Below are 14,980 nucleotides of genomic sequence, written 5' to 3' on the forward strand. Positions count from 1 at the left end.
GTGAACTACAGTATGTAGATGTTGAGTTGGGATTGAGTCCATCCATAGTTTGAGTCCAGCAATTGATTCGTGGTTGTTGAGTCAAAATAGGTTCAGTCTGAGTTAAGCACCACACCTATACACAGCTAACAATAAAGGAACCCAACACTACATTACAATTCATCATGGGAACTGACAACACAAAGAGTTCTGGCTGGCTTGGAGTAAATGCTGCTCCTCTGGTGAAGAAAACAAGACTCTACTGTATACACACATACAAAAACTTAACACACATACAACTCAGGCCTGACGTTGGCCACTCGCTAGGTGACGGAGACAGAGAAACATTCACTTCATGATAGTGTCAATATTCTCCTGATGCCTTCAGGGACCACCTGCAGTTGCACGCCCTCTCTCACCTGTAAGATCCCACGTTTGACTGAAGATACTTTTTAGACAGCAGCCCATGTATAACACAGTACTGGCTAAACAACGTAGCTCGAGGACGTTGGAGGAGACAAAACAGCATTTCTGGCTCTGTGCGATGGAGGAGACGGAGAAAATCCGTTTAACCAAATCTTCTGCTCACCAGGTTACATTCACTAACTAATCAACTCAGAGTTCAGGTTCCGCCTTCTAAAATGTTCACACGCCACCCATCAGCGGTTTGTTCTGCGCTCGCCAAAGACCAGAATATCAGGTGGGAACATCAAATCAGCCAACTAATGAATTGCTCATCATTGTCGAAATGAAAAATGTTGTTCTGGTGTTTAGTTGTTCAGTCGATGCCAAGGCAGAAGCTCAGTATTGTACAAAGCCAAAACAGCAGAATTCCAAACTGCATGGGAAATGTCTTAAAGCCAGAGACAGCATTGCCGCCAACACCAGTGGCAGAGTGTCTTCTCTGCTCTGCTCTGCTCTGCCCGGAGACCTCACTTAACCAGCGGAGAGGAGAGAACAGATGGGACTTTGCTTTCGCTTTTCTTGAGGGGAAGTGGCAGCGTTGATTTCTTGACAGCAGCCCGCACTGCACGTCTGCTGTCAGATTGACAGCTCCGTGTTGGCTCGCTCGCTCGCTTGCTTGCCCTCCCGCCCACTGCACAGCTAAAGAGGTCAAGTTGCACTTCAAGGGTGCAAAAAGCGAATTTCATCTTTGCCAGATGTAAAGGAAACAAACAATTGGAATTTGGAGCTCTGGTGGTCTTATCGTATCTGAGCTTGAGCGTCACATCGCATCACTTCTCCATGCTCTGAGAGTGGAGTGGCCGTGTGTGCATGTTGGTGCATGTGAAGCTCCTCGGAACAGTTGCACCGTCACAGTGAGAAGCAGCCCCCCCCGCACCCTCTGAAATGGGCGAAGGCGTCGCACTGAAAATAGCATGAAATGTGCTCCGAAGGAAAACTAATATCAGCTGAAGTCTTCTTGCTTTGAACTTTTATGTTGTATCAGTAGCTGCGTTTCCATTTCCACTAGAACTGCACAAAAAAATAAATATGGCAATAAAAACACTGGTGATGGAAAAACCTCTCAAATACGGCTAAATATTGATATAATATGGTTGCCAGATCATGGAATGGCCACATAAAAAGACATACAACCATTCACACACACACACACACACACACACACCAGTGGACAATTTCGCATTTTGCCTCGCGTTCATGTTTTTAGAGTGTGGAAGAACCAGGAGAGCCTGGAGAGAAGCCACGCACACACAGGGAGAACATGCGAACCACACACACAAATACAGAAGGCTATTATTTTTTACATGATCACGTTACTTGCTTGTGTTTCCTAATGACGCCCTTGTCTTGTCTCTGCAGAAGCAGTTGGAGTGCAGTTAATGGAGCCATTACTGAGCAGCACCGCTGTGCAGACGCTCTCGTAATTTAGCACGTGGGCTAATTAGGGTCTTGACAAGCCCTGTTGTTGCTCATCCACGCCACACATGGGCTGAATACCCCAGCAAGTGTGTGTGTGTGTGTGTGTGTGTGTGTGTAGTTTGCACGTGTTCCAGCGTGGGCGTGTTTTCCTGGCAGTATATAATGAAACGTAGATACAAAAATAGGGCTGCATTATTATAATAGAATATTTGAGAAACTTCACGCATGTCTTGACGCTGGGTTGCCTACCTGGCTGTGTGAGTGTGAATGAGGTTTTAAATTTAGTTGAGGCTCATTAAAAGTTTCCGCTGTTGCCTACAGATTCCCCTCCTACCCAGCGAGGGCACGGAAAGCTGTTCCTGCAAGGAAAAACCTGATAACACCCCGGTTACGATGACCATAATGACGATGTGTGTCCTCAGCACCCAAAGCCCTACTGGGTTTTAATACCTCACCATCTATTCATGAATAATTCCCACTGGGGATTTCTGATGATTGGCCCTAACTAGCTGACTGAGGCCTTGGGAACTTCAATTTGATCCTAAAATGTAAATCTTCTCATTCCTGTGAAAAAGATTGAGCAAGAAGCTCCCGGTATTGTTGATGGAAGGTAAAAATAAGGTCTGATTTCTCACCGTCCAGTCGGAAAAAAGGTACAGTTGCCTTGGGAACGCTGCTCCCACTCAGTCAAATCTTGATTGCAATCTAAATTGCGACTGTTATTGCGCCGCAGTTCAAAAAGTCCAGCAATAAGCAGAGGCAGATTGCAGAAAGAGGCTGCGTTGGGGAAACTCTGAAGAATATAAATGTAACGGTAACACGAAACACGGAGGAAGCAGCTCTGACGTCATCTTTGGAGGTGGAAGTCCAGGCCACACCTTGAGTTAAATTGGCTATATTTACTTCAATTCACAATCTTTACAAAGGAATAGTGTACACGTGTTTCCAGTGAAGCAGTTAAAGGTGCAGTGTGGAATATTTTTGCTGGAATTATGATTTTTATATTGGTAAAAGCTGAACATACTGCCCATAAATGCATTGGTAAAAGTGTACACACTCACAGTACAATAGAAGTCATTTGGTTTTTCTATCCAAAGAATGGTTCTCATATATATGGGATTATACATAGATCAGTAAGGCTTGGTCTTGCTCCCAGTTTGCTGCCATCTTGCACAGCCATATTTCTAAGGAAGCCTGGTGTGGACAATCCAGCTGCCTGACAGTGCGTTCCGTATTTAGGGTGAGCAGTCGCGTCCTCAAATGGACCAAGGAAGAAGAAGGTGGACGAGGTAGCCAGGTCTTGGGTGCACAGGTCATCGTAGCTCACTGGCAAACTCGGGAGGGGGAGGGAGAGTGAAAGACGCTGCAATCTGAAATGTGACCACTTGATGTCGCTGTTTCTTCTTGAAAATCTACAAATACTACACACTGAACCTTTAATGCGGAAAGATTAAATTCTGTTTTCTTGTTTTTTTTTAAAACTTTAACGGGGTTTTGCGACGGCCTTGTTATGTTTGCCACAGTGCGCACACAGTGCATTGAAAGCAGCATCTTCAGTTTGTGCAGCAGTGCAGTAGCAGCAGCAGCATGCGTTGTGTCTTTGTCTTTTTTCTATTTCCATTAGTCATTTTTACGGCTAGGCGTTCTTGTGTAAAGACTGCAGCGCCACACGGTAAACTGTGTGCCTGATTTATTAAGATCGGGCGGCGGATAAATTGTTGCTGATTGCTGAAAGTGCTAAACGCTGCAGCTCTCCCTGATAGGAGGAGGCAGGCTGCTCCACAAAAATGCTCTGTTTGTTTCTCTGTGCGTAGCGTGCTGCATTTACCTGAAATATTGCAGTGGTGTGCGGGGAATTGGTTTTGTTTTGATCAGAGTTTTCAATTGGGATTCAAGAAATTCTCTTTTTAAATCAACAAAGCTAAAAAAAACAAAACAAAAACAAAACGCTGATGTGTTCTGGAATTAGAAAGTGGAGATTCTCTGCTGGTTGTTTGAAAATGATGTTTTTGCTTTGGCTACATTTATAGAAAATGGTAGGTGGTATCGGCAACAAAGTATTTTTGTGTCCCAATTCTTATTTCTAGGTAGGTCAATCAAAATTGTTTATTATAGAGTCGTTCAACTTGTGTATTGAGGATTGTTTGAAATGTCATAGACCAGCGTTTCTCAACTGGTGGGTCGCGACCCAAAAGTGGGCCACAGAGCTGTTTTGATTGGGTCGCAGCTTCGTGGGCAGCCCTCCCACCCCCCTTTTTAAGGGATTTTAATATATATATATATATATACATATATATATATATGTATATTTACAGAGAAAATGTTTATTTTACAGGAAACATAATTAAATTCAATAATTTAAAAAAAATGTATTCACTGAACATAACAGAGAGTGGTATAGCGTTTTTATTTTTAAATTTAAATTAAATTTGGGCCATGACTTCATGATAACTGAGGCTGAGAACCACTGTCATAGGCCAACTGTTTGGACTCTGACGGATCAAAAGTACTTGCAAGGTGAGAATCAGATGGATGAATGTTGTTTCTGACTTTGTATTGTTCTGACGTGGCTCCTATAGAAGAGTGTGATTGTCGTACCAGTGACGTGGCAGTGCTGCCCCCCCCCCCCCCCCCCCCCCCAGTGCTCAGAGAGGCAATGGCAATCCACCTCTATTGGGGATTTGATTGGTGCACTCATTCAAAGCAAACTGCAGAAAAATCAATCTCGCCATTTATTAACCGGCTTGCAAGGCTGCGCGGGCAACACCAGACCCTCGCTGCTGCCGCTCTTCCTTTTTGCGCCGGGCCACAGACAACATCCTCCTGCTCGCCTGCCGTCGACATGTTTGCTTTTGCACTCGGGCCATTTTATGAGCAAGACATCATTTAAAATTCCTGGACCGTCCCCTCTGTGTGATGTTGGGTTAGGGCCTCGGTGAGTGGGAGGTGAAAGATTTCTCAGCGAGGAAGAAGCGAGAGGAGAAGAAAGAGAGAGAGAGAGTGAGAGAGAGAGAGAGAGAGGCTGGAGGGGAGACGGGCTGAACGTGGGCGGCGAGGTGAGAGTGAGTTTGGGACGGCGGAGATGATCAGAGTTGGCCTCCCACTGGAGCTGTTAACTGGGCGACAATAGAAGCGGCCAATTACCCAGAAATCACACACTTAGCACCGCTGCCATGTTTTGCTGCAGGAACAGACAAAGGGTGTGTGTGTGTGTGTGTGTCTGTGTGTGTGTGTGTCTGTATGTGTGGGATGGGGGAGGGTGTCTGCAACTTACCTTATGAATAATTGTGAATCATTTATCAATCCTCACCAATCTTTTTCCATTCGGAGCCTTCAGTCTCCCAGTCTGGACCAGGAGGCGGACTGTCATGGAGAGCACGGCCAGCGTGGACTAATGTTCTCTGTGATATTTGAAGGCAACTCCAATCAATCTTGCACTCAGACAGGAGTCAGCGTGGCGCCACTGCCGCAGACTCGGGGAAGTTGGAATCCTTCTGCTTTAAAGCAGCAGGCTTATTAATGAATTACCTGCTTACTAATGCAATCACACAAATTGGTTTGAATTATTCCAACGGCACATAATGTTATTACGCTCAGACATGATTACAATTTTAATACCAACCGCAGCTGTACATCAGTCGTGAGGGTCAGAGGGAAATCAATCAGTTTGACTGGGCATGAGGCTTATGGAGGAGGATGGGATGGAAAAAAAAAATCCTCTTTTCTTGAAGGCTCTGGTTTGACCCTGACGTCTCTCTGACATTTTGTAGGCAAATTACCAAACATGAAACCACACGTCATAGGTATGACATGAGTGATTGATCATCAGGGCAGAGATAAAACCACCGAGTGTCAGCCAAGCGTCTTTGCACACTGCCATGCATCGTGCAGTCTTCATGTCATGATTCAAGTCGCCTTGTGGTGTCACCAACCTTCAAATCCATACGCAAAGGTTGGTTGGCTGATGCAAATTTCCTTTACACGGTGGTGCAGTGGTCAGCACTGTGGCTTCACAGCAAGAAGGTTGTAGGTTCGATCCCCGGGCCTGGGATCTTTCTGTGTGGGGTTTGCGTGTTCTCCCTGTGTCTGCTGGCTTCTCTCCAGGTTCTCCAGCTTCCTCCCACACTCCAGAAACATGCATGTGAAGTGAATTGGAAACTCTAAATCAGAGGTTGCCAACCTGATGGGTACTGAGTCACATCCAGGACAACTGGATGATGATGTTTGGTTAAGTTGAAGCACATAAGCTGCATTTTTCCTCCCATTACCTTTCTTACCATTGCTCTCTTACTTTAATTAGTAAAGTCGACACCTTCAGTATCTGACAGGCTGCCAACTCTTTGTCTGCTTCACGCTAATGTGAGTATGCTGTGTGGTACCATCTGCTCTATCTGACCCGCAGCCTCACACCAGAAAGGCGAGTTGACGGCAGTTTGAGAGCGCGTTTAAATCGGACGAACCAAAACATCTCCTGGGAATTATTCAGCTTGTGAACCAAAGCATTGTTCTGTATTTAGCAGCAGTATATTTCATCTAAGTTGCAACCCATGACCAGAGATGTTTTCAAATGCTGAAATGTACAAATAAAACAGATAGCAAATGTTTAATACTTCAAAGAGAATGAAAATGAAATCAAATTAAAACTCACTGTTAACAGAGATGATCTTTTTTTAAGCTCAATTCAATTCAAACTCATTCCATGACAATAATTGACATTGACGGTAGTTAATAGATTTTTTTTTTGTTCGAGCATGCTTATTTTGTTTATACAGTTATCACATAACACAAATGTAGCTGTTTCCATCACCAGTTTTTGTCGCCATATTTAGGTTTTGTGCCATTCTCGGGGTCGTGGAAACGCAGCTAGTGAGAAGGTCGATGGGCCGGGCAGTTAGTGACAGTCTCTCTCGCTCCAGCCTCTTCCAGTAATTGTGTTGAACGGCGCCGCCAGCACTCACCAAACGGCAACATGCGCGATGAAGCAGAGCGATGACTGCGCCATAAACACCTTTTCCCAGTTCAGTTCATTTTCCGAGGTGATTGAGAACAGTCATCGCCATGCCCTCCATCAGATGGCCTCCCTGATGTGCTGCACATTAGGAACTGCCAGTACATCTCCAGACTTGGGCTCAGGGCCCAGAGCTCACCAGGCCACTTGTGTTAGGGCGTCTCTGCTGCATTGTTCTTAAATGTCATTCAAAGTCTTTTAATTGACTGATTTGTTATCAAATGTTATTTTTTTTTAAATCAATATCACCAATGACACAAAAAAGGCTCACAATATTATTTTCTGGTAGGTGAGGACCGCAGCTCCAGCTCATGTGGACCAAACTGAATTCTGCAGCCAGCCAGCAGGTAAGAGGTAAGAACATTTTGGTTCTCATCACCACCATCTGTTGCCCAGGATTTCTTTGTCTTCTTTGAGTCGCCCGTCATCTTCAAGCAGCGGACATTTACAGAGCAGCTGGTCAGAAACCGCAGCAGTGAGACACACACCATTGTGTTAGAATGCTGATGTTTGCTGCTCCAATCAATACACAGAAGTAAATGATGGGTCTTTCAAATGGCTTTTTCTTTTTCTCTTCTTTTATTGTGCTCCAGTTCTAATGTGTAGCACTTCTGACCCTAAATAATACAATAAACTCTATGTGCACATATCTTTGCACGCAGCCACACAATATAGAAATGCACATTGTCCACATACCAAACCATACCTGATATTTATGCATTTCAACAACATGTTTACACGTCTGGAGAAAGGTGTCTTGTCCTCTCGGGGTCAGTGGAGAGACGCTGCCTCAGTCGGAGAAGTTCCAGTATCTCAGAGTCTTGTTTATGAGTGTGGGAAAGATGGAGTGCGAGATCGACAGGCGGATCGGTGGGCCGTCTGCAGTGATGCCGTCGCTGTACCGATCTGTGCTGGTGAAGAAGGAGCTAAGCCGAAAGGCGGAGCTCTCGATTTACCGGTCGATCTGCGTTCCCAACCTGAGCTCTGGTCATGAGTAAAGGCCGAAAGAACGAGGTTGCGGATGCAAGCGGCCGAAATGAGTTTCCTCCATAGGGTGGCTGTGCTAGGGCACCCTGAGGGAGGGGGTGAGGAGTTGGGTCACCCTTAAAGGAGCTTGGAGTAGAGCTGCTGCTCCTCCACATGGAGAGGAACCAGTTGAGGTGGCTCAGTCCTCCATGTCCCACCAGGAGGAGACCCTGAGGGAGACCCAGGACACGCTGGAGGGACGCGCTTTCTTGGCTGGCCTGGGAACGCTTTGAGGTCCCACTGGATGAGCTGGAGGAGCTGACTGGGACCAGGGAAGTCTGGACATCTCTGCTGAGACGGTTGCCCCGAAGACCACACTCTGGATAAAGTGGCAGAAGATGGAAGGATGGATGGATGGATGGTTCACACTTCCTCTACTTCCTCTGGACAGTTAAAATGCAACAACTGTGAACGTCCTTGTCATCGCTCTGCTTGAAAAATGTGTCAGTTTCACATTTTAAAACTGCCCCCATTGCTGCTGCCGTCTGCACGCTGACACTGCTTCAACTTCCTGTCGTTATTACGACCGAATGAGACCCTTTAAACTGCTGAGGTGATATTCTACACGAGCGCACTATCTACCCATCCCTGCCTCAGCCAGAGCTGCGCTAGTGATCAAATCGTCTTGACGCCACATGCAAATACGTTTTACCCGTCACCACAGAGAAGTACCTGCACGAGTGAGGAAAACCAACACAGTGTCATCAGTGAAGCGGCAGCCGCCACTGTCAGAGAGGTGTATTTCAGTGTCAGGATAGAGATTCAGGTTTTTTTTTTCCCAGTTTTTTTTTTTAGGGTGAAGCAATGTGGCTTAAGATGATGAAGAGGAGCAGCCCTGAATAAAACATTACATTTTCTGGGCTACTTTTCCTTGCAAGTGGAAGGTTTCTGGCTCTCCTTCTGCAGGCAGGGAGCCCTGCGAGTTGAGCACAGCCGAAGCCGAGAAACATGCTCTAGTTTCTACTCTTTAAAGACAACTTCTGCTTTTAAAACACTGTTTAAACATTGATAACAAGCGTCCTGAGGAATCAATGGCTGAGTGATATTAACCTAATTCTCTCTAACAGAGATCCTCTACGGGGAAATTCCTTTTGTTCTCTGACTCTGTTGCACGAGTTGAACTGCAGGCTCCGGGAGAAATCACAATAGCACGTTTTTTGAGGCTGAATAAAAGTTTGGAGTCCATGAAAGAGAATAGGGGGGTGCTTGATGTGGGAGACTCGGCTGAGTAAATTTAGAGCTGCTCGGATCTTGCAGAATCGCCGTCTTACAGTGTCTCTTTCTCTCTGGATGCTGCGGGGTAATGAAGTCTGAGAGTGAGCCAAGATCCGGAGTTCATAGATGACCCCACTGTGCGCCATATGGTAGCCCACTCTGGCCCCGATGGCCACTGACTGGCCTGTAGCATCATGTCACCTGCTAAACTTGGATGAGCGCTCGTGTGGCTGGGCTAAGTTGGAATTGGTGCAGGTTTGGATAAAAAAACAAATACTGGTCAAAATTTGTTAAAAAAAAAAAAAAAAAAAAAGAAAAGAAAGAAAAATCTTGAAATCGGTACAGAACAAGAGTTCAAGTCAGACAACTCTGGATTAAAATCAATCTTTATTTAGCATTATGTATGACTGCAGCAAGCGGAGGGGCAATAAAGCAAATCTGGTGTCTGTCTCTGTCTCGATCTCATCATTCCCTGAACATGACCTGCTTGCCAGACATTACTGGAATGAATTGCAGACCCACACGACTGCAAGAGAACCCAAACAAGCTTGCGATGCGGAGCCTGGTGCTGCCGGGTTCTGCTGAGAACGGCTGAATGGCCGCTGTCGAGTGGTCCGATTCCTCTGAAGCACAATAATAGCCATTTGCTTTCCCTACACGCATGACAGTCGTCATATACTGTATATATGAGAATATGCTGTGCATAGATCAAGGGTTTTGCTCCCAGTTAGCTGCCATCTTGCACCGCCATATTTCTAAGGGAGCCTGGTGTGGACAATCCTGCCGCCTGACTGATTAGCTTGACTGATATTTGTACACTCACAAAAGACAAATAGACGCAGGAGAGACAGCTGGCCATGATGACTAAAGATGTCAATGACTGCGTGACGCCAGTCTTAACAAAGCTTATTTCTTGTTTATCCTTTTCAAATGATGGCCTTTGCTTCATAGATTTATTTTCAATGTGCAGTTGTGGCCTGCGTCGCTTTGAAAGCTTCCCAAAGATACACGTGGCTAATGGATATTGGACTGATTGGGTTTTTCCTGTGTGTTGTGTAGTAGTCAAACACGTCATTTGCTGCCCAGTGTTAAGCTGGTTGCATAGATTCACTGTGCGATTGTGTTTTTCATTCATTCATTGATTGATTGACTCGACTGTGGTTTGCTTTTTGCTTGATCTGGTGAAAGGAAGCATTGACACTGAAGCCATGCCTGCGAGTCGGGCCTTTAATCTTTGAGCATCGAGCAAGGGTCGGATGCTGCTCCTGATGCCGGCCCCGGCCCTGTATCTCCTCAGCCCAGCCTGCCGGAACGACTGCGCGTGGCAGCTGCTCCTGACTGATTGTGACGCTTGTTAGTCTGTCTTTGATCATTAAGCAGAGCAATGTCACCGCCTTTAGTGTCATCAATTGCAATTTGTGTGCTGTGTCACTTTGATCTTAACAAATAATATGGGAGTTGTTTAAGCCGGTGTTTTGACACGTGCTGCTGCTGCAGATTCCCAGCTTCCTCTATTAGATGCAGGCTTTGTGATGAATAATTTACCTGAGTGGGTTTTCTCCTCTGCCTCGGCTCAGACTACACAGCCCAACGCCTGGAATTATAAAGAGAATGAGAGAAGTCAGAGGCGAACATATAAATAGCTAATCTTTTTTTTTTTTTTGGCTGTGCTGGCTACATCTGTTCGGTCCATATGCTACAGTTTTTCCGCCAACACATTAGTTTCCCATTTTGTGTAAATTCAGATTGTGCAAGACCGGTCAAAGCCTTTTCACGGGCACATTTACTCTTTAACAAGCTGCCATTACGACGCAGCGTCATTAAACATAGGTGCCTGAAGGACAATGGGGAAGGTAACGCATCTCCCCATTTTCCAGGGCAATCTGAGTGTTGAGTGAGGGATGCGCTGACAGACTGACGAGAGGCAGGTGTTTCCAATCAGAGCCCCCGCTGTGGTTGCACGAGGGCTGAGAGCTCGTGGAAGATTCTGTGTGCCCGTCTCATTAGGTACCGGACCAGAACAGTGCTGACCAACACTTTACCGTCAGATCTCACAATAGCGGCTTGCTGCCCCGTACTGGTGTCAGACTGGAAAGTGGACATGCACACTTTTTGGTCAATATTAGTCCGGCACTCCAGACGTAGAACGGTGACATGGTCCTGGATTTCTGAGGTGGCTCAGATTCAGATTTGGGTGAATTCTGTTCCGTTATCACAGAGGAACCATTACTACTCATTATATCACTATCACATTTTATATAAAAATGACGGTGGTGCCGGAATCTGACTTCAGCAGCTGGGGACTCAGAACAATTGCAGGCTTCTGTATGTCCCATCATCATAGTCACGTAAGGTAAATGGACTATTAGAACTTAAACAGTTATCCACACTTTAAATATGTTTATTTCTGTATGTATATATGTTTATACAGGCTAACATTCTATGCATCACTGTATATATCCCCACTGTGACTTCCTGCCGCAGAGTCAGCTCTGTCTCTGACTCTGACTTGCTTGTACTTCCTTCCTGTATTTTCAGTCTGCACGGCAAAGGAACCCTCTCGGCTTCTCCCCTCGGGGGGTCATCACAACAAATTGATGTGCAAGTTTAGTTTTTGCATAAGTTTACATTTACATGACATTTACATTATCAATGCGAACAAGGGGGAGACTCAAGGAGGCCCTCCTAGAGTTGGGGGTCAAACCAAGTGGTCCCCGTCTCAAGGTGAACACTCACTGTTTTGTTGGAAGAAGGATTTTGTGCATTTTGTGCTGTTCGCTCGCTGCTGGTTCAGAGACTTTGTAACATTCTGCAGCAAAAATTATGAATTAATTTAATAATTGATAGTTGATAACTTTATCGATCGATTGTCCTTTGGAAAAAATAAATAAAAAAATATCCGAATATAAAAACGTGATGCTTTCTCGCAGTGTGTAAGCGATAATTGAACAAAGTGCAATTCATTGAGATCCTTCTTTTATGCAACTGTGGTAACCGGGTAATTGGGTGATACTATACACAGTATTGATAAATAAGTCCATAGAAGTAAATTTCCACCTTTCTCTACATTTTAATTTTAATTTTATTTTTTTACATCTCTTATACAATTGTACTTACAGTGATTCCTGTGAAGCCTATTACAGAGTTGCATGCAGTGTTTGGACAGACATGCAGATGGACCCATTAAAATGAGGCATAGGCATCAAACAACCTTCCCCGGAGAAGTATTCTACTACGACCAGTGAGAGATTTAGAGAGAAGATGATATCACGCAGCGCTGTGGAATGTGGCTCTCAACAAGCAGGCTACATCAGACGCCCCTGAGTGAGCTGACTGGCTTGGCAGTCTTGCACTTTAGAACTTTGTTCAATGTGCCGGGCTGACTTCTTGTTTTCATGCCTCATAAATATGGAGGAACAGTTGGTGGAATAAGCCCTTAGGTGAAACTGCACTTGACTTGTAAGAGGGCGACTTGTTTAGGGTGTGAAGACGAGCTAAGCCCAAAGGAGACGCTAACGAGGGCACAAACCTGCACAGGGGCAAGCGTTTGTATTCCCCTCTATGCTGCCAGTAATTTGACTCTTTACAGACACAAATTCATAATGGGTTCCTTTTTGACAGTGTTTTCAATTTGCTGCTGAGCCTCACAATGTTTTAGTTTTACCCATTAGCATCTTGTAATGTTGATTTGTTATTTCTCTATCTGCCTTTTTCTTACAAACAAACACAAAACTTAGTTTGTTGCATCGGTGCAAAACGTAGCACAGTGGTAGTAGATACTAAGTGTCTTATGAGGAGTAAGTTCGTGCAAATGACTGTGGTCTGTGCTGAGCATTTTTCGTTTCTGTAAACTGTAACTGTAAAGACTCTCTCTCGTTAATGTGCTAAAGGCAGGCGTGATAAATAAGAGGGCGCAAGGCCATTAAAACGAGTGAAAGAACTTTGGAATAGACTCTGAAGCGGACGGGGAGCCAGTGTAGCGACTTTGAAACTGCTGTAATGTCAGCCCGCCCCCTGGAGTTTTGCAGTAGTTGTAGTTTTTGGAAAGAGCAGAGAGTCGGTGCAACCTAAACAAAAAGAGATAATGCATGAACAAGACATGACTCAGCACCTCTCAAGATTTCTTATGGATTGTGTTTTAAAATTTGTATTTTTGGTAAAGGTCTCTCTCTCTCTCTCTCTCTCTCTCTCTCTCTCTCCCTCTCTCTCTCTCTCTGATGATCAGGAATAGGAGCTAAAATGTAACCTGGGGGAATTCCACACCTAATGCCCCGGGTTCCTGAGGAACACGTATGCCGACTTACATACAATATAATAGTGAAACCGGTTGAAACAGACTGCACATGAAAATGTCCATGGTCTCTTCGGCAGGGCCAGGGAGGGGGTGTGGGTGTGGGAGAAGAGGATGCAGAGAACAGGGTTGGATGGAGGCAGATGATTCACCGCAGCAACCACTGATAGGAAGAGCTGGATGTGCATGAGGAGTCGGGAAGGGAAAGTTTGGGAACTTCCAACTCAGTGTAGAAAAGCTCACCTTGCAGACACCTGCTCATACTCATGACTGGCTGTTGGAGATAGGCGTGAGACCTCCTCTATAAAGAGCTTTTAATCACACTCACAGTTGAGACAGAGCAGGCAGCGCTTGCTAGGTGTCTGCTGAACGAGACATTGTTCTCACTTCCGTCACAAACACTCCCGCCTTATTACAGCAAACTCACACCCACAGAGTTTGTCTGAACTGGCACGTCTGGGTTTTCCACCAGTGTGAAGACCTCGGTGTCTTTGCAGCTTTCAGGTCTAATTTTATACTTTGGCATGACTTTGCTGAGTTCTAAGCAACTGCTGGGCAAAAAGTGGGAATATGGAAGAGAGAAATATTGCGCGCTGTCGTCCCATTTACACTCTGCAACACATAAAACAGCAGGAGACAATTAAACGCCTCTTCCTCAGAATGCAAATCAAGCAGCGCAGACAACAGCGTGAAATTTTACATTTTCATGTAAATAAATGATGAATGTTTATCGTATTACAGTTTTTTTTTTAATGGTCACAGGTGTCTCCCTGGTCTGAGTTTAGACGGCTCCCTCAGCGACTGTGGAGGATTTACAAGCTGCAGACGGTAGAATGCAGACAGAATGAAAAGGGAGGAGAATTATTGGTGGGTGACCACCAGCTGTTGGCCCTGCATCGGAACCCAAGCAGCACGGGTGCAGGTTCGACAGGTAGTAGAAGGTGTCTCCTTGCTGATACAGCCCTACAGTCACCTACAGTGGACTCGTTGCCAACAAAGACAGCCGCTGACAGACTGATCACGGTAGAAGAAGGGTTCACCATCTTCAACAGCGACTGAGTGGAAAGATTGTATATCCTTGCTGTCCGCACTTGGCGTCTCCCATTGTCATTGAATGCTCTGAGATGCCTTTGGCATGTGATTTAATTGTTTGACTTGTGGCAACAGTCGACTGCGACAAGCCTGACACTTTTAATGTGGCCAAGACATTGGTGGTTTTCTCTTAGCCTTTTATCGAGTCTGTTTTAACCCTTTTGTAGGAGTTCCTTGAATGGAAGCGCTCAGTGCAGAGCACAAACTCCTCCGCTCGTATTGTAAAAGAAGCACAGTAGCAATTTTGTCCTCGACAAGCAGCTTTTCTTTCCTTTTCCTTTCTTTGTCTCCTATGAAAGAAGGGTCAATGCAAAAGCACGGACATTCTTGGCCTGACCACCCACTCTATGAAGAACCTCTTCTTCCTTCTGGTGCAGCTTTCCTAGAGTTACTACAACAGGCTCAAAATGTCCTTTGTTCTGACTGCGATTAACTCCATTAACTGAATGTGTGTAAAGTATTTGTAGCCCTGACATACTGCATAG

This window comes from Nelusetta ayraudi, unplaced genomic scaffold, assembly GCF_046127955.1.
Source record: "Nelusetta ayraudi isolate G7.1 ecotype Tasmania unplaced genomic scaffold, CSIRO-AGI_Nayr_v1 ptg000084l, whole genome shotgun sequence".
In the NCBI taxonomy this organism is placed as follows: Eukaryota; Metazoa; Chordata; class Actinopteri; order Tetraodontiformes; family Monacanthidae; genus Nelusetta; species Nelusetta ayraudi.